The sequence below is a fragment of the Etheostoma spectabile genome, unplaced genomic scaffold (genome assembly GCF_008692095.1).
Source record: "Etheostoma spectabile isolate EspeVRDwgs_2016 unplaced genomic scaffold, UIUC_Espe_1.0 scaffold00001791, whole genome shotgun sequence".
NCBI classification, from domain to species: domain Eukaryota; kingdom Metazoa; phylum Chordata; class Actinopteri; order Perciformes; family Percidae; genus Etheostoma; species Etheostoma spectabile.
The window spans coordinates 7,480-31,625 of NW_022602810.1; the positions used below are offsets into that span (position 1 = coordinate 7,480).

A 24,146-nucleotide genomic window follows, 5' to 3' on the forward strand; every position below is an offset into this window, starting at 1 on the left:
ACTCTGTTTGCACGAGTTCCACTCTGCTATGATAAACCTAAAACACTTTTAGCACTTCTACTTCCCTATGATTAGAGTTGGTACCATCAACAAAGTACAAAATATAATGTAAATTCACCAAACACTACACAAGACCAATGTTGCAGACTGAAGAAACTCATTTATTTCTCAACACGCCCAAAATGTTGACATGGAGATTCATAATACTGTAACAAAATGTCACTTTTACGTATTGTACTGTAAGTTTACTGTATAAAAACAAAACACTAGACATTGTCTTCTTCGCTAGCTGATCTGGCCAGAGAATTTCATCAACATCGCAGGCAATGTTGTCATTAGCAAGACACCTTGGAAAGAAACGTCTTGGATGACAAATCCATCCTTTTACTATGTCCTCTCTTGCTGTTCTGTGAACATAGGAGGCCTTCCCCTCGTCGTCCCTGACCCTCAATCCTATGTAGAGAAAAAAAACAGTAAACAATAGTACAGTCATTTCACAGGAAAAGGTAACAGAAGTGCTGATAGTGCATAGAATACAGTACTGTAAGCAGTTGCTGAAACTGTGCAGTGTTTTTGATGTGATGATATTTTTACAATACCTATTTTCCAGTTGAATGTTCTTATCACCCTTGCACTGTGTATCGGCTTAGATTTGGCTGTACTCGCAGTCCAGCCTCCCTCAGCGTCAGGCCGGGGGTTGACAACGTGGTCAACCAGTGGTGCGGATCTCATTTGTCAGACTTCGGTCCTCTTTGAGCACCTTATTGTCTTCTCTTCCTCCTCTTCACATCCAGCGTTGCCTCCATCTCTTCCTCTTCCGTTGATTCTCGCCTCTGTGATTCCTCTTCCTCCCCTTCCTCCTCCTTCCTCCTCGTCCTCCTCTCCTTCCTCCTCCTCCTCCTCCTCCTCCTCCTCCTCCACCTCCACCTCCACCTCACCTCCACCTCGTCTAACTATTTCTCTGACTCTTTCCATTGTGCTTGAAGACCGATGAACTCACCTGCTGCTTTTTATAGTGCTTATACACCTGATTGGGGTGTCTACAATTAAGCAAACAAGTGTTTGCACACCTGATGACTGTGTTGAATCAATTGGTTGGAAGGTGCGGTAATTTGACAGTCAGTGCTTTGGTATTGCAAGGAAGTGACTCATAATAGATTTTGGTGTAATGTATGTAAGTGTGTTTAGTGTTTTGCAAATCACTGTGTGTAGAGTTTGCAACAAGTGTGAGGTTGACAATGTGCTTATAGTTGTGCAATATGAGCTGAGTTTTGCTTGTTGAGTGTAAGTTTTGCTAGTAGTGTACTACTTTAACTTTAGTGTGTAAGCAATCCAAAAAAACTGTAGTGCAATGAACATCATTTGGGAGGGGTTTTAGCTTTTCATATGAGCTATTTCTTACACCAATAGATTAATTAAAGTTAGGTCAATAGCAGGTGTTTTCTACAAAATAGATAAGCGACAAGACTTGTCAGGGACTGTACTGTCAGCTGTTGTCAGAGGACGCAGGGGAGGGAAACAAGAAATAAAAACACAAAACTCCTCAAAACCCAAACTGCAGATCGCTCACTGACAGTCATGACGTCGTTTCTGTATATCGGTAGTTTAATGTAAAAGAAATACAGACACTTTAGGATCCATTTCTGTGTGAAAGGGCCGCACACACCTCGAAAAAACACAGACTGTCGTGTTTGTCCGCTTGTAGAGCAGATAGTTAAGTTCCGGCTGTAATAGGCCTGTGTGGTTAACTCAGCTGCAAACCCCAGTATTAGATCTCTTTGTTTGGTTTGGAGTCCGGTCATGTCTACCTGGCAACACTGAAGCTCGGGATGGGATAGGAGCGACAACCCTCTAATACGCACCCCCCCGCTGCTCTCTGGCCGCTGTCTCCAGTTTGGTGATTCTGGTGAAGCGTAGTGTTGAACATCAGCTCCTCTTACGTTACGCGTGCAATGGAGCCGACCAGCAGAGTTAAAACACTTCTATTTAATTTAATTAATTAATTAAATTATAATATATGGTCTATTGGTGAAGCATCATTAATCACTTTTGGGGGGGGGGGGGGGGGGGGCACATTTTGTCCCCACCGGGCCTAAAATAATTCAGCTGAGTCAGGGACATGTAGACCAGAAAGGGGGTAATCCCATAGACCGATAATATTAATAATATAATCAATATCTATACAGTCTATGGTAATCCCACGGATCCCCTTTATTTCTTTCCAGCTAGAATATAAAGTGCAGCTTCCAGCATGAAGCGTATCCCACAATCCACTGCAACATAAGGTCACACAGGTGGGACGCAGCCTGTGCTCCAGAGACCCGTCGACAAATGTAAGTAGATACTAAATTAATTTCTAACGCCGCTGCTTTTGCTGTGTTGATTTGCGAGCTGCAGTCAGGAGAAAGATGCTTTTATTGTTTTAATTTGGAGATATTCTCCTCACCCAAGAGGGAGGAAGCGGTGCATGTAAAGGTAAATGTCAGACAAAAACAAGTAGGGTTTAAAACTATATTAAGGTAGTAAATATTAACAGCTAAAAGTAATATGTGACACGGAGGCCCCTGGAGAGATACCTGCTGCTGTACAAGTTGCTGATCTTCAGCTCAGAGATGGTCAGTTAGCTCCATCTAGTGTGACAGATAGTAGAACTCCATCATCTGATGAAACTCAGTACACAGAGACCTCAAACTGTCTGACAAAACAGGAAGGTGACAAATGTGAAGGAGGATCAGTCATATCCTGATCATCCAGACAGATTTGACCACTGGCCTCAGCTGCTGTGTAGAGATGGTCTGACTGGTCGCTGTTACTGGGAGGTTGAGAGGAGAGGAGAGGTTGAGATATCAGTGAGTTACAGAGGAATCAGAAGGAAAGGAGACAGAGAAGACTGTTTGTTTGGATATAATGATCATACCTGGAGTCTGGTCTGCTCTGATAAAGATGGTTACTCTGTCTGGCACAATAAGAGAAGAACAGCCCTCACGTCCTCCTCTGTCTCTAACAGAGTAGCAGTGTATGTGGACTGTCCTGCTGGCTCTCTGTCCTTCTACACAGTCTCCTCTGACTCACTGATCCACCTCCACACCTTCAACACCACATTCACTCAGCCTCTCTATCCTGGGTTTGGGTTCTGGTCTGGTGCCTCAGTGTCTCTGTGTCCTCTGCAGGACTGAGAGTCTCTCCTGTGGACAGAAACACTGACTGAAGACCAGCTGCTGAAATCAAAGTTCAGTCTGTTCACCATCACACACACTCTGCACTGTGAAGCAGATCTGAGACTCAAACACAAAAACATGCATCTGATTTCATCTCTGGTTATCAACATTTGAACTGTTTGACTAAAACACTTCATGATATGTTGCATCTAATAAATAATCAACTGGTATTGGTCACTATTATGTCATTTATATTTCAAATCATATTGCAATATATTTAAAATGTGGAAAACAAACGTTTCTATAAACAATCATCATATAGTCTAATGTTTCTAAATGCTTTTAATAAAATCTATATGTTTCATCATGTGTTAATTTGATCATATCATGATTTCATTCATCAGTTGTTTCTCTTTATTGAGATTGATACACCCCCCCATAATAAAAAAAACTATGTACCTCAGTGCAGCCTACTCAAAATAACTATTATATTTCCTTTGCATTCATGGAGACATTTGCACCATAAATTAATGCAGAAAAGACACAAATTGTTGCAGAAAATGAAGTCCCCCCCCCATGTTGAACCCAAGGTTGTGTCTGTGTTTCAACTCCTAATTAAAAGGTAAAGTTTCCGTCCACTAAAGGTTCAGTTGTTGTCTCTGACAGACTCAGATTATTATTCTAATAATATTATGGGATGGATCCCTGCAGAGATAGACCTTTAGTTAAAGAGTAAGATCCTTTTAGTTTAACATGAAACAGCCTATCACTACTTTTAGCGTGTATAGAGCCAGCATATCTCCACCATAATCCATGTAAATAATCTGGGGTCTCATTTATAAAACTGCAGTTAGGATCCTTGCTGAAAGTGTACACACACCCAAAAGTCAAAAATAAATCAGATTTTGTAAAACCGTGCGCATGCACATCAATGTAATATTCTGTTCATAAATCACATATTACCTACAAGTGTGCACATGTGAATCAGCCTCTTATCTCTCCCTGTACACGCCCATTTTTAATTTTAATACTATGTTGATATTTAAAGTATAACTTGTGTATATTTCAACCTGGAATCTATCCCCCGTGGTTCTGTGTATGCAGTAGCATTTTGAAATACATTCTTTGAGGGGCAGGAAAACAGTGTAAAGACCTCCAAACTGGAGTGATGTGAACACTGAGTTAATATATACATTTATCATTACTTAAACCATAATTTCATACAATCATAACTCAAGAAATGTACTCACGATATTAACACACACAGACACACACACACACACTTACTTTCTACATTTTCAGGATTTTAAATATTAAAATAATGTTTATGAAACAAAAGTTCAGTTATTGTTATTACTACACACATGTCAGGTTGGGTTTAATTATGTATACTCTATATTACATATTATTTTGTAGTTTTTCCATTTTTGTTTCTTGTAACCGTTAAATAATTTATTTTGAATGTGTTCAGTGTTACAGTAAAAATACAGTTTTTTTAAAATCTGTTGACCTACTTTAATTCTATTGGTTGCTGTTAACTTCCAGTCCAATCAGCTGTCGATGTGAGGGCAGAGGGGCGGGCCTTCGGCGGTGACGAGTAGAACGACCGTTATCCGTGATGATGAAGAGAATCAGTTATCTCTACCAGACGCTGACTCATTGAACCGGTGTTCCGGTTTAACGAGAGTCCATGTTAACTGGCGACCGTCAGCCAAAAGCGTCTGTTGTTGTCGTAGTGACGACAGCTGTTGAAAACGGCAAGAGAATACGTAGCTGTCCGCGTGAATGCCTTTTTGTTAAGTTGTCATTAAAATGTAAAACATAACGACGTGTACGTTACCTCTCTGATTTGTCTTTGGAGTCTAGTCTGAGGAAACTTGTCGGTCGCGTTTGGAACGTGGCTTGCTGTTAAAGAAAACAGGAACACAGCGTTGCTCTTCCTGTTAATGTCTAGAATACGTTTTATTAAATACACCTATTCGTCTTCAGAGCCTGTTTGAGTAAACACATGTCACGTAGAAAAGTATTTAGCCCTTTTAAAAGTAGAAAAAAAATGAATAATGAGTAACAACTTGGATTCGAACTCATAGCTGCCGTCGTGAGAAAATATATAAGATTCAGGGGCCTAACGCAGCTCGCCATAGCGTCACATCAGAAGTTGCAGGGCATGACTTCATATCAACTCAAACGTCACACAGCGTCTCTTAAAATGAGGAGGCAGTCAGATCAACTGGTGACCACACCACACTGCGTGCAAATAACTCACAAGTTACTCTTGCTCAGAAATTGTCTTTATTTTGTTTGATTCCCACAAAATACACGCCTTGTATGTTTGTCAATTGTAAGCACGTTCAAATCCACCTGAAACTCAAATGTCCATCTCTGACAAAACAAATAATAAGTCTCAGCTATCTCAGACATCATATCTTTAAAACAGGAGGCAGTCAGATCCAGTTGTGACCACTGTAGCCTTAAGCTACTAACATTAAAATAAATTATATAGGCTATTTGTGTTAGTAGCTTCAACCTTGAGGTTATAGGCTACTTAACACCTCCTTTGGTCACCACTCCTTCCAGTTCTCAGCTGCAAATGACTGAAATGAACTACAAAAAAAACTTTGAAATTCATAACCCTTATCCCACTTACTGACTTTAAAGTATGGCTGTCCATGCTAACTGTTCTCCATCTGCACTGTAGGCTACTGTTCATCCTGCACACACGTGTATGTGAAATCATGTTTATTTATTATTTGTTTTGTCAGAGATGGACATTTGAGTTTCAGGTGGATTTGAACGTGCTTACAACTGACAAACATACAAGGCGTGTATTTTGTGGGAATCAAACAAAATAAAGACAATTTCTGAGCAAGAGTAACTTGTGAGTTATTTGCACGCAGTGTGGTGTGGTCACCAGTTGATCTGACTGCCTCCTCATTTTAAGAGACGCTGTGTGACGTTTGAGTTGATATGAAGTCATGCCCTGCAACTTCTGATGTGACGCTATGGCGAGCTGCGTTAGGCCCCTGAATCTTATATATTTTCTCACGACGGCAGCTATGAGTTCGAATCCAAGTTGTTACTCATTATTCATTTTTTTTCTACTTTTAAAAGGGCGAAATACTTTTCTACGTGACATGTGTTTACTCAAACAGGCTCTGAAGACGAATAGGTGTATTTAATAAAACGTATTCTAGACATTAACAGGAAGAGCAACGCTGTGTTCCTGTTTTCTTTAACAGCAAGCCACGTTCCAAACGCGACCGACAAGTTTCCTCAGACTAGACTCCAAAGACAAATCAGAGAGGTAACGTACACGTCGTTATGTTTTACATTTTAATGACAACTTAACAAAAAGGCATTCACGCGGACAGCTACGTATTCTCTTCCCGTTTTCAACAGCTGTCGTCACTACGACAACAACAGACGCTTTTGGCTGACGGTCGCCAGTTAACATGGACTCTCGTTAAACCGGAACACCGGACAGAAGGTAAACATTCATTCATTCATTCATTTCCATATGTAAACATATGGAAAACATACATATATGTGTGTGTGTGTTTTAATATTGTTTTACATCCATACAGTTTGTAAAAGTTATGATACCAACGGCTGTTAGCATCGTTAGCCCGCAAGTATCGTTAGCATCGTTAGCAGTTAGTGTAGCACAAGCTAAAGTCCTTGTGGAGCGTGACCAGACGTCCCCGGTTTACGGGAACAGTCCCCGGTTTTGGTGACCTGTCCCCGGAAATGTCCCCGGTGTTCACTGTGACTGACAGACCCGAAATTGGAATGAAAGAAAGAAAACACTGACCCAACTGACCTAACTGGCTCTATTAGCCTACAAGCTAGCACTAGCTTGTAGGCTATTAGAGCCAGTTAGTAGTTGTTTTAAGTGAGTGAATGAAACCATAGACAGTTAAAGAAGTGGACATACAGGTCCCGTTGCTCCGGACGGAGACCAGTGAAGTCTATTAGAAGCTCTTTCCCGGTGATGCTGAGTGTTACTGCGCAGTCTCCAACTGAGCTTGACGACGTAAATGTGACGTGAGCAACCTGTCTGAAAGTTGTAACGGTACGTACGTAATTACTGCTAACTAACTTGCTAGTTAACATTAACATAGCCACAGGCTAATTACTGCTAACTAACATGCTAGTTAACATTAACAGACACAGGCTAATTACTGCTAACTAACACGTTTGTTAACATAGGCACAGGCTAATTACTGCTAACTAACATGCTAGTTAAAATTAACATAGGCACAGGCTAATTACTGCTAACTAACATGCTAGTTAACATTAACATAGGCACAGGCTAATTACTGCTAACAAGCACGCAAGTTAACATTAACATAGACACAGGCCAATTACTGCTAACCAACATGCTAGTTAACACTACATAAAAGAGACACAAAAATACAGTTAGTCAACATTGTATCGTCTTATAGTCTAAGACAGCGGGGGGGGGGGGGCAGAAGGTTACTTCCTGGTGTGAAGCAAAAGGTTTCTTTCTATATGTGAGATGCCAGACTTGACCTAACCATTTCTTTAGAGTGGGGGGGGGGCAATAGGGCCGTCCTGATCTACTCTTCACTGAGACAACAGATGATAATTAAACAGCTTGATATGGAGCATTCACCACTGAATTAAATCAAATCTTCTCTACCCAACTGCAGCATACTTTAGCATAAATACATTGTTTTTAACTTTTCAAATCTCAACACTGTCAACGGGCTTATCTGCTAACGTTAGCTACCGACAGTTACCTTGGAACAATCCAGCAAATAGACCAAGCTTTAATGCGTTGCCTGAAATATATCTTCAAACAAACAAACAATTGCTGATTTTTATGTTTCTGAAATGTGATCATTTGAAGCTTTTCCGTGTCGTACGTTAGGGAAAGAGATATGAATCCCAATTACTTTGGTTTCTATTGAAATCAGGATTATTTAACAGGATTCCTCGTTGTCTCTTTGAAAGATGTTTTCATTTATTAAAGTTAAAAACAGCTTTAACTGGGATTTTTTAGCTTTGTTCTTTTACTGTAGAAGAAACGCTCTGGCTTGTTTGTTTTCTTTAAACCAATCAGAATAGTCGTGGGTGGGGCTAAGCTCTGGATGCAACGACTTTGGCTCTGCTACATAGTCTCAGGAAGGAACTGTTCACCCTGATAGAGGAAACACATGTGCATGTTGACAGAGAGCAGACACACACACACACACACACTCTATTTCAATGTGCTGCATCCATGGCTTATCAGTCTGTGTAACATTACTTCGTCCTCAGCAATCCTGCTCCAATCACTTCCAAAACATCCCAGTTAGATATAAGATGGCTAACGTTAACATATTCTTTGGGAATCTTTACAGTTATTCCCTTAAAGAAGCGACCAGGCCTGCCTTGTTGCACCATCAAAACATCTTTCTGAACTTTCCATTTTCACACAGGAACATCTGGAGATGTTCTGCTAAATGAAGTGTGGTTGGTCCAGGCTACTGTGCATGTAGCTTGTAGCTCCAGTTAATGACTTTTGGGCCTTACATTTTAGTAGTTCTTTCAGTCTGAATGCAGGAGATACTTGACACTCTGGAGTCCTATGGATTGGTCCCTCATCAGCCCTTGCATTTTCTCCATTCAAACAGAAGATTTTAATCTAGTAAAACATGGTCAACTAGAATTCACTCACACCTCCCATTAGTTCTTCTTACCCTTGTTATATTATCTCTGCATGTCCCGTCCCGTCCCCCCCTCCCCTCCTTGGGTCTACCAAAAGCACCTTCAGAAGACGGCAAGCTGGCGACCAGAGCAGGAAAGGAGGGCAAGAAGGAGGAGGAGGAGGAAGAGGAGTATGTGGTGGAGGAGGTTTTGGAGCGCAGAGTGGTGAAGGGAAGAGTAGAGTTTCTGCTGAAATGGAAGGGGTTCTCAGAGTAAGTATGAGTCTGTAATATTAATACTTGGTGTTCTTGGTCCTGATACACTGTGTGTATATATATCATTATCATATAACTCAATGCATTTCCTTTATTTTCATGACTATTTACATTGTAGATTATCACTGAAGGCATCAAAACTATGAATGAACACATGTGGAATTATGAAAAGTGTGAAAAAACTGAAAACATGTCATATATATTCTAGTTTCCTGTGATTACTGCTTTGCACACTCTTGGCATTCTCTTGAATGGTAGTCCCCTGAAATGGTTTCCCAACAGTCTTGAAGGAGTTCCCAGAATGCTCAGCACTTGTTGGCCCTTTTCCCTTCACTCTGCGGTCCAGCTCTCCCCGAACAATCTGGATTGGGTTCAGGTCCGGTGACTGTGGAGGCGCAGCACTCCATCACTCTCCTTCTTGGTCCAATAGCCCCTACACAGCCTGGAGGAGTGTTTGGAGTCATTGTCCTGTTGAAAAATAAATGATGGTCCAACTAAACGCAAACCGGATGGGATGGAATGTTGCTGCAGGATGCTGTGGTAGCCATGCTGGTTCAGTATGCCTTCAATTTTGATTAAATCCCCAACAGTGTCACCAGCAAAAGCACCCCCACACCATCACACCTCCTCCGCCATGCTTCACGGTGGGAACCAGGCATGTAGAACCCATCCGGTCACCTTTTCTCCGTCGCACAAAAACACAGCGGTTGGAACCAAAGATCTCAAACTTGGACTCATCAGACCAAAGCACAGATTTCCACTGGTCTAATGTCCATTCCTTGTGTTTCTTGGCCCAAACAAATCTATTCTGGTTGTTGTGTCTCCTTAGCAGTGGTTTCCTAGCTACTATTTGACCATGAAGGCCTGATTCAGTCTCCTCTTAACAGTTGTTCTAGAGATATGCCTGCTGCTAGAACTCTGAGTGGTATTCATCTGGTCTCTAATCTGAGCGGCTGTTAACTTGGGATTTCTGAGGCTGGTGACTCAGATGAACTTATCCTCAGCAGCAGAGGTGACTCTTGGTCTTCCTTTCCTGGGTCGGTCCTCATGTGTGCCAGTTTTGTTGTAGCGCTTGATGGTTTTAGCCGCTGCACTTGGGGACACATTCAAATTTTCAAGACCAACTGACCTTCATTTCTTAAAGGAATGATGGCCACTCGTTTCTCTTTACTTAGCTGATTGGTTCATGCCATAATATGAATTGTAACAGTTGTCCAATAGGGCTGTCGGCTGTGTATCAACCTGACTTCTGCACAACACAACTGATGGTCCCAACTTCATTAATAAGGCAAGAAATTCCACTAATTAACCCTGAAAATGCCCACCTGTGAAGTGGAAACCATTTCAGGTGACTACCTCATGAAGTTCATTGAGAGAACACCAAGGGTTTGCAGCACTATCAAAAAAGCAAAGGGGGGCTACTTTGAAGAAACTAGTATATAAGACATGTTTTCAGTTATTTCACAGTTTTTTGTTAAGTACATAATGCCACATGTGTTCATCCATAGTTGTGAGGCCTTCAGTGATAATCTACAATGTAAATAGTCATGAAAATAAAGGAAACCCATTGAATGAGAAGGTGTGTTCAAACCTTTGGCCAATAATGTATATGTGTGTGTATGCAAATAATCTACGGCATAGATTGCAGCATTGTATCATGCCCTCAAAGTTGACATAAGTTGCAGACCCACAAATAACCTTACAAGATGGCAATAGAAAAAAGTAATATCAGGAATGACAATTAGAGTGAGAATGGATTGTCTAAAAACAAAGTGTGAGGAGATGTTCTTCTGTCTGCACTCAACTTTCCAGTGAGGAGAACACATGGGAGCCACAAGAGAACCTGGACCTGGACCTCATAGCCGAGTACATGCAGAAACACAAGGAGGAGGAGGAGGAGGAGAAGGAGGGCAAGAGGAAAGGTGTGAGGGAGGAGGAGGTGAGTGAAGAAAAGAGGGTACTCCAGACTGAAGAGTCCCAGAAATCTAATCTCAATATTAATGAATGCACACAGAGGGTTTCACAAATGTCTTTTAGGATTTATATATAAATGACTCTCGTCATTACAATATGCACGTGCATATTACATACATACATACATACATACATACATACATGCAAAATATTTAGACTAGGCAATTCCAATTGCTTCGGCGAAAGAGAGCGGATGACAGTTGGCTTGAGTCCAGTAGAGCAGACGGCTCTGCAGAGTCGTGTAATTACGACTTCATGACTTTTCGTGAACAGCTGAAGGAGCGGCGGTGTACATAGCAGAAACCCTGTTGTGCGTCTGCCCTATACCGTGGCGGGCAGCCATCAACATATCAACACTAAAAGACTGCGGCTGTGGCTCAGTGGTAGAGCGGTCGCCTGCCAATTGGAAGGTTGGTGGTTCAATCCCTGCAGTCCTATGTCAAAGTCAAAAACACTGAACCCTGAGTATGGGGTGTACTTGTACAGCAGCCTCGGCCACAGTGTACTTATGTGTGTGAATGGTTCCTGTATTATGTAGAAGAACTTTGAGTAGTTGTTGACACTAGAAAAGTGCTATAGAGAGCAGTCCATTTATTGTTTTAGTCCAAATAGAACTCGGGTATCTTAGCCAAGTTTTAGTTAAACCATTTTTGTCTTTTTTTAAATATTATTTACACAGACACATGTTAGATAAGAGCCAGGGCTCCTGGGCTCTACAGCACGTTGTTGTGCGGCTCAGGCAGAGGGACCGCAGAGTTAGCTAACGTTAACTTTTCCCAGACAACGGAGTTGGATTTGCCTTTTTTGCGGACTAAACGCTGCTCTGGCTGCCCTCCTTCTAACATCTTTACTCAAGTTTTTAAATTCCACTGGATGCACACACCTCGCCCCCCTGACTGCTGAGAAGTTTTATGGCTTCGGGAAGGGCAGATGTGCGCATGCGTGTGTAATTCAGAACACAAGACAAAATAAGAGTGTTCTTCAATACAGAACATTTTGTTCTTGATTATAATATATTTGTGATCGTTGGAGTCAAAATCTAAATTCAAATCAAAATTCAATTAATTGCACAGCCCTCACTAACGGTAAACATATCCTTTGTGAATCTTTACAGTGATTCCCTTAAAGAAGTGACCAGGCCGGCCTTGTTGCACCATCAAAACGTCTTTCTGAACTTTCCATTTTCACACAGGAACATCTGGAGATGTTCTGTTAAATGAAGTGTGGTTGATCCAGGCTACTGTGCATGTAGCTTGTAGCTCCAGTTAATGACTTTTGGGCCTTACATTTTAGTAGTTCTTTCAGTCTGAATGCAGGAGATACTTGACACTCTGGAGTCCTATGGATTGGTCCCCTCATCAGCCCTTACATTTTCTCCTTTCAAACAGAAGATTTTAATCTAGTAAAATATGGTCAACTAGAATTCACTCACACCTCCCATTAGTTCTTCTAACCCTTGTATCATTATCTCTGCATGTCCACCCCCCCCCCCCCCCCTCCTTGGGTCTACTAAAGGCACCTTCAGCAGACGGCAAGCTGGCGACCGGAGCAGGAAAGAAGGGCAAGAAAGAGGAGGAGGGGCCTACAGCAGTGAAGGAGGAAGAACAGGAGGAAGAGGAGTATGTGGTGGAGAAGGTTTTGGACCGCAGAGTGGTGAAGGGAAGAGTAGAGTTTCTGCTGAAATGGAAGGGGTTCTCAGAGTAAGTATGAGTCTAGAATATTAATACTTGGTGTTCTTGGTCCTGAGATATATAATATATTTACATATTGCAAATAAGTGTCAGCATGGTATCATGCCCTCAAAGTTGAAGGTTTGGTATTTTGACACTACGTTGCAGACTAACAAATAACCTTACAAGATGGCAATAGAAAAAAGGAATAATAGGAATGATAATTAGAGTGAGTATGCCGGTTTCCTATACATGCAGCTCATTAGAATGTTTTTAGATTTTTCCATTTCAATTTGTACTGTGATGCATTCCATGATTGTATTTAAAACAAAATACATTTTAGTAACTATTTGACATTAATATCTTGGGTCAATATATAATGCAACCCCCCCACCCTTTGATTGTTTCCTATTCATGAATGATAGTTCATATCCCTAAATCTCCACCAACTCCGGTTGTTCTACCGTGAGCCAAGTCTCTGTTATTGCAAATGCTGTGAACATTGTGTTCCTCTTGTTTCAGGTACTGTTTGATTTTTTAAAGGTTTGCGATAAGGCTCCTGCAGTTAAAAGTCAGCCCATGAAGTTTGATGTAAATTTTACAATTTCTTGCCCATGTTGCCTGGGTCTTGTTTTGCTTCTGAGTATGAGTGCTTTCTTGGCAATATCAGCATTTTTCTTGCTGAAGTGTTCGCTGAAGTAAACTTGGGTGCCTTTTAATTTCCTTCCTTGTCTGAGGAGTGCTGACTTTTTCTTTCTGTTGGTGAACCGGATTATTACCAATGCAGATGCTGTTTGTTTTTGCTCGGCAGAGTATTACAATCCTCAATGTCCCCGCTATCAACATAAATGCCTTTTCTGTCCAAAAATCAGGCCTGGCCTGTTGTTCCAGCATCTCCTTCTCTTCCTCGGTAGCTTCACTCGGACTGGCAGTGGTATATCCAGCATCCGCGGCCACCCTGGCATAGTTCTGTTGTTTGGTTCTCCGGCCGCTGATAATCACACATATTGCTCGAGGTCAGCAGCTCGATTCTACAGAAAACCAATCTTCTCCACGCTTTGCCTCTTTAGCATTTTTATTTCACTTATCAGATCCATGATTTTCTTCTGTTGCTCTGCAACAGTTGAAATCTCCGCCGACAAGAAGTCCAGAGATTTCTTGATCTCCTCAACCTCATCGGGTAGGATTGCATTTTTCTTAGGCGGCATATTCCCCTGGGCCTGGTGGTAGCTGGCGGCACCAGAGCACCTGAGATGTCAAGGTTTCAATCTCCACTTCTTATGCGGATTATGTCTAACTATGTCGTAAATAGTAGAGGCGAGGCCTCAAAACCGAGAATATACTCGGGTTATATTTTAATAGGATTTTTTCCAGCTGTTGCATTTATCAATGTACAATCATTCTTACGCTCTGACTGGTGTGATACAAACGTTTCATGAATCTCACGTAAAGCCTGTTGTAAGAGGATTCTGCGCTCATATCTGCGCTGGATTTCTACGTTAGGTTGATAAATGAGGGCTATTAGCTCTAAAGATTTGATTCAATACATAACTGAAGTGAACACACGAATGAGAAGCACAATGGTGTTATTTGTTTACCTGTCATAAGCTAAAGCCTTTTTCCAAAGCTACAAGAAAACAAGGTGCTCTTCTGCAAACGCACAGCTGGGAGTGCTTGAGAGCACTTTGAGGTGCAGAGGGTTTTCGTCTGAGATGCTTCGGGTGTGTTTAGGTGTGAGCCCAAATAGTCATCGAACAACAAAGACAAGAGAGCGATCATGCGGGGGAACCGGGGTATTGATGTCCTGTCCATGCAACCGATGGATATGATCAAAACCTGTATACAGCCCAACCACTTACCAATCACATCACTGGAAAGTCAATATTACTACAGGGTCCTGACCGGGTAGTGGATGTTGATTTGGCAAAATGGACAGTAGACTACCAGAACATGATATTCCTCATATGTCATAACCTCTTGATGCATCACCCTTTCAGAGTGTCTATCAGTGTGTCTCCAGCAGAGGATGGTTTCAATCCATCTACCTCTGGGTTATGGGCCCAGCACGCTTCCGCTGCGCCACTCTGCTAAAAATCAGCCCAGATGGGACTTGAACCCACTAGGCCACTGGGGCTTTACATTAACCATGTACACCAGTTCAGGAGAAATACATATACAGCGACTCCTAGTGGTTATGTATGCCAAATTTAAAGGGACTCCCTCTAGGCATTCAGAGATATTGCATTCACTTCACAAGAATCAGGAACATGGAGGCAGCAGTTGTCTCCAACCACAGATCCAGAGCCAGAAACACCTGCAGGAAGCGATCGGAGCTGCTTAATTTTCACAAGTACAAAAGGCTCGGCCAAACAGCAAAGCCCACCAAAAGAGTTTCATCTCATCGGGGGGTTCCCTTCAAGGAAGTCTTAGTAAAAGGCGAAAGACTTGTGTATTGTGAAGAGAAACCAGAGTGAGTACAGCGGTCTGATCGAGAGCAGCAGAAAACCCTAGTGGACCCAGTCCAAACCATCACGGTAAGCCTCACTGGGTGTCCAAACTAAAATGATAAGAGGCAACTTGGTAGACTCCTACTGATGTTTATATCTGCACTCACAATGCCCTTTTTTTAAACACCAGCCAATCACAAGTGATACATGTGAATAATTAAGGTGTGAGAAATCAGGATGCTCACATAAAAGATAGTTGTAAAGTCTACCAAATGTTTAACTTTACAACCCGTAAGCTGCTGGAACCTTGGCTGCCACATGTTCCCTTACCATCCCTCACAATGTGATTCACAGATTGTCCAGCCCATGGTTATGAACAGCTTTTAGATTCAGATTTTACTTTTTTTAAATCAAGGCATTAAGATCACTTTCCAAAAGATGATTTTTTTTAATTCCTCTTTTAGTCAACTTCAGCATGGGTTCCTAAACGAATGCATACCACTGTATGCATGTATACCCGCATGCAATTCAAATGTAGGCCAAATATGTACTTAAAAAAAGAAACAGACCCGTTTTGACACAAAAACAGAATTTGACAGCAGAAAGCACCAATTTAAGGACAGAGAGAAATTAGGAATATCACATAAAAAATAGTGACAAGGTCTACCAAATGTTGCTGTTGGTTGATTGGTTGCCACCGGTTCCCAAACCTTTCCTCGGAATGTCACTCACAGATTTTCCAGCCCCTGAGCTTGAACAGCAGAGCAGAGTGGCGCAGCGGGAGCGTGCTGGGCCATAACCCAGAGGTTGATGGATCAAAACCATCCTCTGCTATTTGGTATACTTTGGAGCAGTATTAAGTGTGTTCATGTTTATCAAAGCATCTGTTTCTGAAGTGAAATGTCTACATTTGCTGAAGAGTAAACTTAATGTCAAGTTAATTTCATCTATAAAAATGGAAACTACAGTTCTCATACCTGCCGTAACACCCATAAAAACATAATGCAATAAATATACTACATTTAAAGTGCTTGTTATGCTATCTGATAGCCTGTACTCGGATTGAATACAACTCCTCAGCTCACCGCACTGCGTTCTGTGATAGTCACACGCTCTGGGCCCTGAGGCCATTTTTACAGTTTCATTTCCGTCTGGATTCATTTAATAAAAAAGCTTGTAAAACATCAACCCTGATGTCTACAGTCAAGATATCTTTTTTAGGACAAACTGGGTATTGGAATATTTGGTTGCAGTGAGGTCACTTGCATGTTAAAAATGGTTGTAGGGCCTTAAGATAAATAAATAAATAAATAAATAAATCTTCCAGATATGTATTGATATCACAGACATATAAGTAAAACCTAAGCCCTTTTCCTTTCTAAAACACTTCTCATATGTCTTGGGAGCAGAGATGGGAAATAACGAAGTGCAAATACTTCGTTACTGTACTCAAGTAGATTTTTCTGATATTTTACTTTACTTTACTATTTATTTTGTGGCGACTTTTTACTTCTACTCCTCACATTTTAACACAAATATCGGTACTTTCTACTCCTTACATTTTAAAAATTGGCTCGTTACTTTCGTTTTGTACAAGAGGTTATGTCGGAAAATAGCGCGGACACGCGCCACACACCGCGAGCGGGTGTGCGCGCCACACGGAGAGAGAAAAGTGAGAGAAGTGAAAAGGAGCTGTCCGAAGGATAACCAGCTGAGATCGTGTGTGTGCGTCTTTGAGAACTGTAAGTCGTATAACTCATGTTGTCAGTTCACTTAAGCCTGTTACTGGTCTATAGTTCTTCACATTTAAAGTAAGTTAGCTAGTGGTTTTGGTGTGTTCTTCACCTGTTAGCTGGGCTGCACGTTGATCTAATCAACAGTTTCACCAGCTTTATTCGCATGAGTTTTTTTTTTTTTTTGACCGAACTTCAGATTCTGTAATTCAAATGAGAAGTGGATAGAAACTTAGCTAGAGAGAAGTTGTCTCCGTCTGTTTTAACAGACACACCTGGGGCCAAGTTGGACACCAGATTCACCTTAATCCAGTCCTAATCTAGTCCTCAACTTTCACATTATTTCACTGGAGTTATCCTTATTATTGTTTACGTCATCAATACCATATTCAATCTAAATGGATGGGAATATATCTACTGTACGTTGCATTTGCCGCACGACTAAGACAACTCAACAGATTCAGCATTCTGCATTAATTCACAGCAAATCATTGTGCCTTGATGGTGCTAACGTTAGCACATAGTAGCATGGACGGTGCTAACGTTAGCACATAGTAGTATGGATGGCGCTAACGTTAGCACATAGTAGCATGGATGGTGTTAACGTTAGCACATAGTAGTATGGATGGTGCTAACGTTAGCCCATAGTAGTATGGATGGTGTTAACGTTAGCACATAGTAGTATGGATGGTGCTAACGTTAGCACATAGTAGTATGGATGGCACTAACGTTAGCACATAGTTGTATGGAGGGCGACATGATTGAAAAAGAAGAAAACAGCAAGACATTCCCATCATCCTCGGCCTTATCTGAGAGAGATGTTTGAGACAGTAGGCATCAAGAAGGACTCCTGGCCAATGTGCTGGGGAACTTCTTCATTAATGTCTGTTTAGTCATTCATATTTAAATCCTTTACTTTATTTCCAGAAGCCATATTTGAGCACACACCTACATGTAGATTAATTTAAATGTTAGGGGGAAAGATTAAAAATAAAAACTGGATCTGTTAATTCTCACAGAATCACAACTGAATTCATATCTTGCTAATAAGTCAGAATCTTATTAACCTGGAGTCCCAGTTTGAGTCATATAGTTTGAGTCCTCCGTTACTTGGGACTTGGTAATGAATTAAATGCTAACAGAATCACATCCTTAAATTTAGCTACAGCACTATCAGATAGACATCTTGTATAGGACGTTTTGCCTAACGGCGTGTAGTTCAGCAGTATAAACTCAAAAGTTATCAAACAGTGGTCAGATAAAAAGGCATTCTGTGGGAACACTATTAAATGTTTAATTTCAACACCATATACCAGAACAAGATCGAGGGTGTGATTAAAAAGGTGAGTCGGTTTATGAACACTTTGAGAGAAGCCAATAGAATCTAATAGAGAGATAAACGCAGTGCTAAGGCTATCATTCTCATCGTCCACATGATATTAAAATCCCCTACAATAATAACTTTGTCCGTTTTTAGCACTAAGTTTGACAGAAACTCTGCAAATTCGGATAAGAATTCAGAGTATGGACCAGGTGCTCGGTACACTATAACAAATAGAACTGGATGCATTGATTTCCAACTTGGGTGTGAAAGACTAAGAACAAGACTTTCAAATGAGTTATAATTTAGTTTAGGTTTAGGTTAGCACACATGTTGGTGTGTAATCGTGGTTGCTAAAGTTCATGTACTTTATATACCGTATAATAAATAGCGACCGGGGCCCCTAACACATGCAAATGTTAGCTAACGCTACCAGGAAACTTAACCTACCCTTTGTGTCGGCAAACAATAATTTGCTCCTGTTTTTTTAGCGGTGATTTTTGTTGCTTCTGGTTGTGGCAAGTAGCCAACGTGCTGTTGTAAGTTGCGTTGAAAATTACATCATCACGCGTAGCTATGGTGACCAGCCACGCTGAGGCGTTACCCAGTCTGCAATGAAAACGGACGCAGAATGCGTCGAGGCGAGTCGAGGCGAGTCAAGTCAAGTTGAGCTGTTACCAGCAGTGGAAAAACGGCAAAAGGCAAAAGATCAACACTGTTTGCATAGAATGGTGTGAGAAGCCAGGTACTCCCAATGCTCTCTGAACGTAGAGCTAGTGGGGCAATGGGTAATGTGTCTGACTACAGATCACAAGATGTTAGTGTCATGGGCCCGCTGCTGTCTATGTCTGTCTTCTTTTTTCCCTGTGTGTCTGTCTGTATTACTGTCGTCCACTAGAGGACTCCATTGAGGAACCTGGTCCGGAGGCGTGTCCACACTCTGCCATCCGCTTTCCACACAGCTGCAACCCATCCTCATCAATCCAGCTCCACAGCTGCTAACCATCCTCATCAGTCCAGCTCCACAACTGCTAACCATCCTCATCAGTCCAGCTCCACAGTATATATACCCGGGCCGACCACCTCTTCGGCGCCAGTTTGTACTAACCCTCTAAGTGGTAACTAGGCCAGTCATTAGTACACGCTGCTCTCTAAACCTTGCTTCTGACTAACTTTTTTTGTTCTCTTCACAGTGTTCTACATGCGATCTGTTGCTGATTTTAATTAACAACTGACTGGAGATGATCCGTGATCTAAACGGATTTAGTCTCTGACTTTTTAACGTCACTATCAGCCACACAACATGTGTTCTGGACAGAATAAGTCTTTAAATCAGACAAATAGCAGTTAAAATCCATCCAATTAAAAAACAAAAAGTTTATATAAAACGTCATCATGTTGTAAACCAATTAGGTGTTAAATCAGCTGAGAAGCCGGCGTTTCCCAGCATGCTCTGGGTCCACCTGGCTCTTGCAGTCGGTGAAAAGCAACTGCGCCGCCTGCGTCTCAGAACTGCGGCCGCCTTGCTCTCGTGAGATTTCCGTTGCCCACATGTGCATGACGTCAGAGCAAGTCGGGATCAAGTCGGACACAAATCTAACCGGCATGCAATGGGCGCCGATCGCCGGTGATCGATTCTGCGCAGACCTGGCTCATCTCGAACGAGCCTATTGATAGAAACTGGACAACTTAGCCTAAAGGTCCTGCAGGAGGCCCCACATTTTGGACTACAACAAAGATTTGACTGGCTTTCTGTACACTTGCCAACAAAGATCACCACTGATTGCATACAATGGTGTGAGAACGTAGCTAGTGCTAATGCTAAACGTAGGGCTAGTGGCGCAATGGATAACATGTCTGACTACAGATCAGAAGATTCTAGGTTTGACTCCTGGCTAGCTCGTAGTGCTCTTCAGCGACTAAATCTCTTGTTTGTCATTTCAACTTTACCCCCCAGGACAAACTCTACAAAGAAAACGTACATCTATAAAGAGCCAAATGATGAGTACTTATTGTTTCAACATGCGTGTAAAGTCATCTAAGTCTCTAAGTGTCAGTCAACGACAGCAATAATCAAGCTTCTGTTTTTGCTTGCTAATCATCTTTCCTTGAAAAAAAAGTCCCTGAAGGAGAGGATCTGCAGTGCTAGATAAACCATCCATAAAAAGTTTAATTTGTTAGTCAACAATCTGTGAAAGCGGGAAAATATCAGTTGATATTCCGAGTTCCCACTATGCTTTCACAACAACAAGGCCCTGCTGGTACCAAGTGGCCGTGATCGTATAGTGGTTAGTACTCTGTGTTGTGGCCGCAGCAACCCCGGTTTGAATCCGGTTCACGGCAGCTTTGTAAAGCCAGTTTTCTTTTATGCCTCCAAATTGTTCCATCCTCCGCTTCATTTTACATTGATAGAAACTGCAAAGCAGGGGTGGCCAAGTCAAGGAACTAGTCAAGGAACAGCAAGAGACTTGGTATATGGTACAGATGTGTAATCTGTCATGTCCTGCCTTCTGAAGCTCTAGCCAGGCGCCATTCCTCGCCTAAAACAATATGAGTCATTCCAGTAAGTGAAAAGGAAACTCACATCTACAAAGATAAATTAGATAGTTATGACTCCCTGATGGTCTAGTGGCTAGGATTTGGCGCTCTCACCGCCGCGACCCGGATTCAATTCCCGGTCAGGGAATGGTCTGGCTTGACAGATACAGGTGTCACATTTTAAAGAGTAAGTTTTGGTTGGTGTAGATTTTTCAAATTCTTCCTCACTAGTTTAACGCTAGAACCCCAACTCTTTTAAAGAGTACCATTTCCTTTAAATCAGACCCCCGACAGCGGATGTATCCTTTTGTCATCATTGATGGGTCATAAACACTTCATCTGCCTCTATATCAATAACAATTCTTCTCATTTTTTTAAACATTAACTTGTAATGGAAAATTATATTTAAACAATGATTTTCATATTAATTATTCATGATAAGATCTCCAATGCCTCTCAGAGTAAATGACTTCTGTATCTTTCCTCTGTGTCTTCTCCTTGTAGGAGACAACTGAATTTGTTATGACTTTGCATTTTCCCACCACTGAGGGCTCGCTGATTCCACTCGGAAATCAAAACAACAAGGAAGCAATTTCAAACAGCAGGGGTAAGTTAAAGTTTCCATTCTGTTGGATAAATTATTTAAATTGGACATTGAGACAGTTTATGAGACAAATATTGACTGTGATGTAACTGAGGGATTCGGGGAAAGTTATATTTTGTTTTGTAAAACTTTGGGTTGTTTACAAAACAGGAAAGAAGAGAAGCTAGATTTTTTGCAATTCTTCTGTTCACACTTGGCACTATTTTACATCTTTTGTCTGTAGTGCTCTATTCTGTCAGGATTTAATTCTGTCTCCCCCACCTCTTCTTTTTTTCTTGTTATGTCTCGGCAAGAAGTATTATGCTTTTGGGTCGTCTGTCCATCTCTACATCAGAATCAGAAAAACTTTATGGATCTGTGAAGGGAAACTCTTGAAAAGCGACCTAAGGATTTCAAATTTACGCTTCTACAGTCCTCCGCTCTACCAACTGAGCTATCGAAGGGCAACAATGTACATGAACACACTTCCCATTCTTGTTGATGTAATGACACAGGACCACCCTGGATGGATTTTCTGACTCATCAGGGCCTGTAGCTCAGTGATAGAGTGCACTTCCAGTCTCAATGCCCAGATGTATTACAAGATTTGAAGTGAACTTTGTATTGACAAGTGATGGTGGTATAGTGGTGAGCATAGCTGCCTTCCAAGCAGTTGACCTGGGAACGCGGAATCCCAGTCATCGCAGTAGCTTTCTTTGAGTGATGTTACTTGCTTTTTTTTTTTTTACAAGAAGTCAGCAGAAAGGTTACTTGCACAACGTGGTTTGATAAAACATTAGATCTCTTTGGGCTGCACGATTATGGTCAAAGTGATACTCATGATTAGTTTGATCAATATGGAGAATATCACAATTATCTGTTAATTTTCTACTCCAAAGTGCTGGAAAGGAAGGTTTCACCAATCGTTGGACCTCAGGTTAACAAGGAATAATCTTAGCAAGGTAATTGATGGATGATTCTAGTTACTTCACCAAGTTCTGCCCAAATGACACAGCTGTGACATCACACTGGTTGGCTTCCAGCTATGTAACATTTGCAAATGGCAGTGGTGGGATTTGAACCCACGCCTCCAGAGAGACTGGAGCCTTAAGCCAGCGCCTTGGACCACTCTGCCACACTACCTGCAAACATCAGTTCTCCACATCGTGACAAACACCGGCTTCATAAATAAAGGTATGCTTGGTAATGGTATTGGAAAAAAAAAACCTTTGCAAGGAAATAGCCAATACTTATTAAAAACTGCTAATACTTTATTAAAAAATGTTATCACACTTTCATTTTTCTCTGGCATTGTTGATATTATAATATTGTAACCAGCATTAGTGAGTAGGTTTAGGTCTGTGTGAATATGGGCTGAACATTTACCTGGGCTGAATTTATGAACATCTTCTTTTGCATATTCACTGTAAAGAGCCATTACTCCTCCAACTGCCACTATTGTTCCAGAGACGATAGGATATACAGTTTTAGATTGCAAGGTACCTGTCCAAGACCAAAGACTACATGGAAATATCTCAAGTGATCAAAACAGTTTGTCAAAATTTGCAGCACAGATATAAAACCACTCTTTAAAATATGTTCATGTATCATGTATCATCTGCATGTGATTTCTTACCAGCAAGTTTCTGGAGGTCCAAATGGGATCTTTGATGGCGGCAAAGTGCATAGCTGTAAATCTGCTCCCTAAAAACAATAACAGGTCCGGCACTCCTTTCCCTCTTTTGGCTTCTTCTTTGCGCTCATTCCCACTTGGACCTCCACAGGAAATAAAGATGGCTCGTTACACGTCTAAAATCACTTAAAAAAAGAGCTGATGAGTAAATCAAAGCTAAAATCACTGCCTTTTTTAAAACACCAATGTGAATGGTCAACGTGTGAGCAATCAGGAAGCTCACATAAAAGATAGCTGTTGGAACCTTGGTCCTTCCTAAACCTTCCCCAAAACGTGAATCACAGATTTAACAGCCCCTGGGCAGGTTAAGGAGAGCAGAGTGACGCAGCGGAAGAGGGCTGGCCATAACCCAGAGGTTGATGTATCAAAACCATCCTCTGTTAATTGTTATGAATTGCTTCAGCTTTAAATTGATGTTTAACAAAGCAGCTCCTGCTGCAAGTGTCTGAAGTTAAATTTCTGCACCTGCTGAAGGCTGTTACGAAATTACAGTGGTCATACATCCTTTAACACCCATAAAAGCTGAAGGGTACACCCTTACTGGCATGTGAAATTGTGCTGTCTGATAACCTGAGGTATGAAAGAGAGCATACTGCTAAGTTTGTGTCACAGGAGGTCTAGTCTACCACTACGTTCTATAACCCTACCAGTCAGATTACCACAGGAGGTAATATCTTCTGCAGCTCTTTTAAAGACTCTACCATAATACCTGCTGGAGATGCCAGGTCCTCATACATGTAAAGCATGCGCTCTACCACTGAGCTACATTCTTTTTTACTTTTTTCTGAGATAGACTTAGACTCATCTTTATTAATCCTTTTGGCATGACTCCTGCAAGGAAATTGAAATATTACTGAATAAAAGAAGAAACCTGGGTAAAACATGTAATGTAATGTTGTATATGGCTTCAAACCTGTAAATGCAACTGCGGTGGCTGAAATCAAACCTGGGCAAAATGATTGCACTGCTATGGTATAAATTATAGTCGAAAAGTAACACACCTGTTGCCTTTCTGCTGGACAATACAACGTTCACTGCAAATCTTGTAACACAGACTGAAAATAAATGCTAAGAGATACATTGGTGGAGACGGGGGCTTCCA

General features: G+C 41.4%; 1 non-coding gene across 1 annotated transcript; it reads right to left on the reverse strand.

The window, feature by feature from the left end:
* Positions 1-15,088: 15,088 nt before the first annotated feature.
* LOC116675317 (U5 spliceosomal RNA) lies at positions 15,089-15,203 on the reverse strand. The gene has a single exon (XR_004328380.1). It is a non-coding gene; the product is annotated as a U5 spliceosomal RNA (small nuclear RNA).
* Between the last annotated feature and the right edge of the window lie 8,943 nt (positions 15,204-24,146).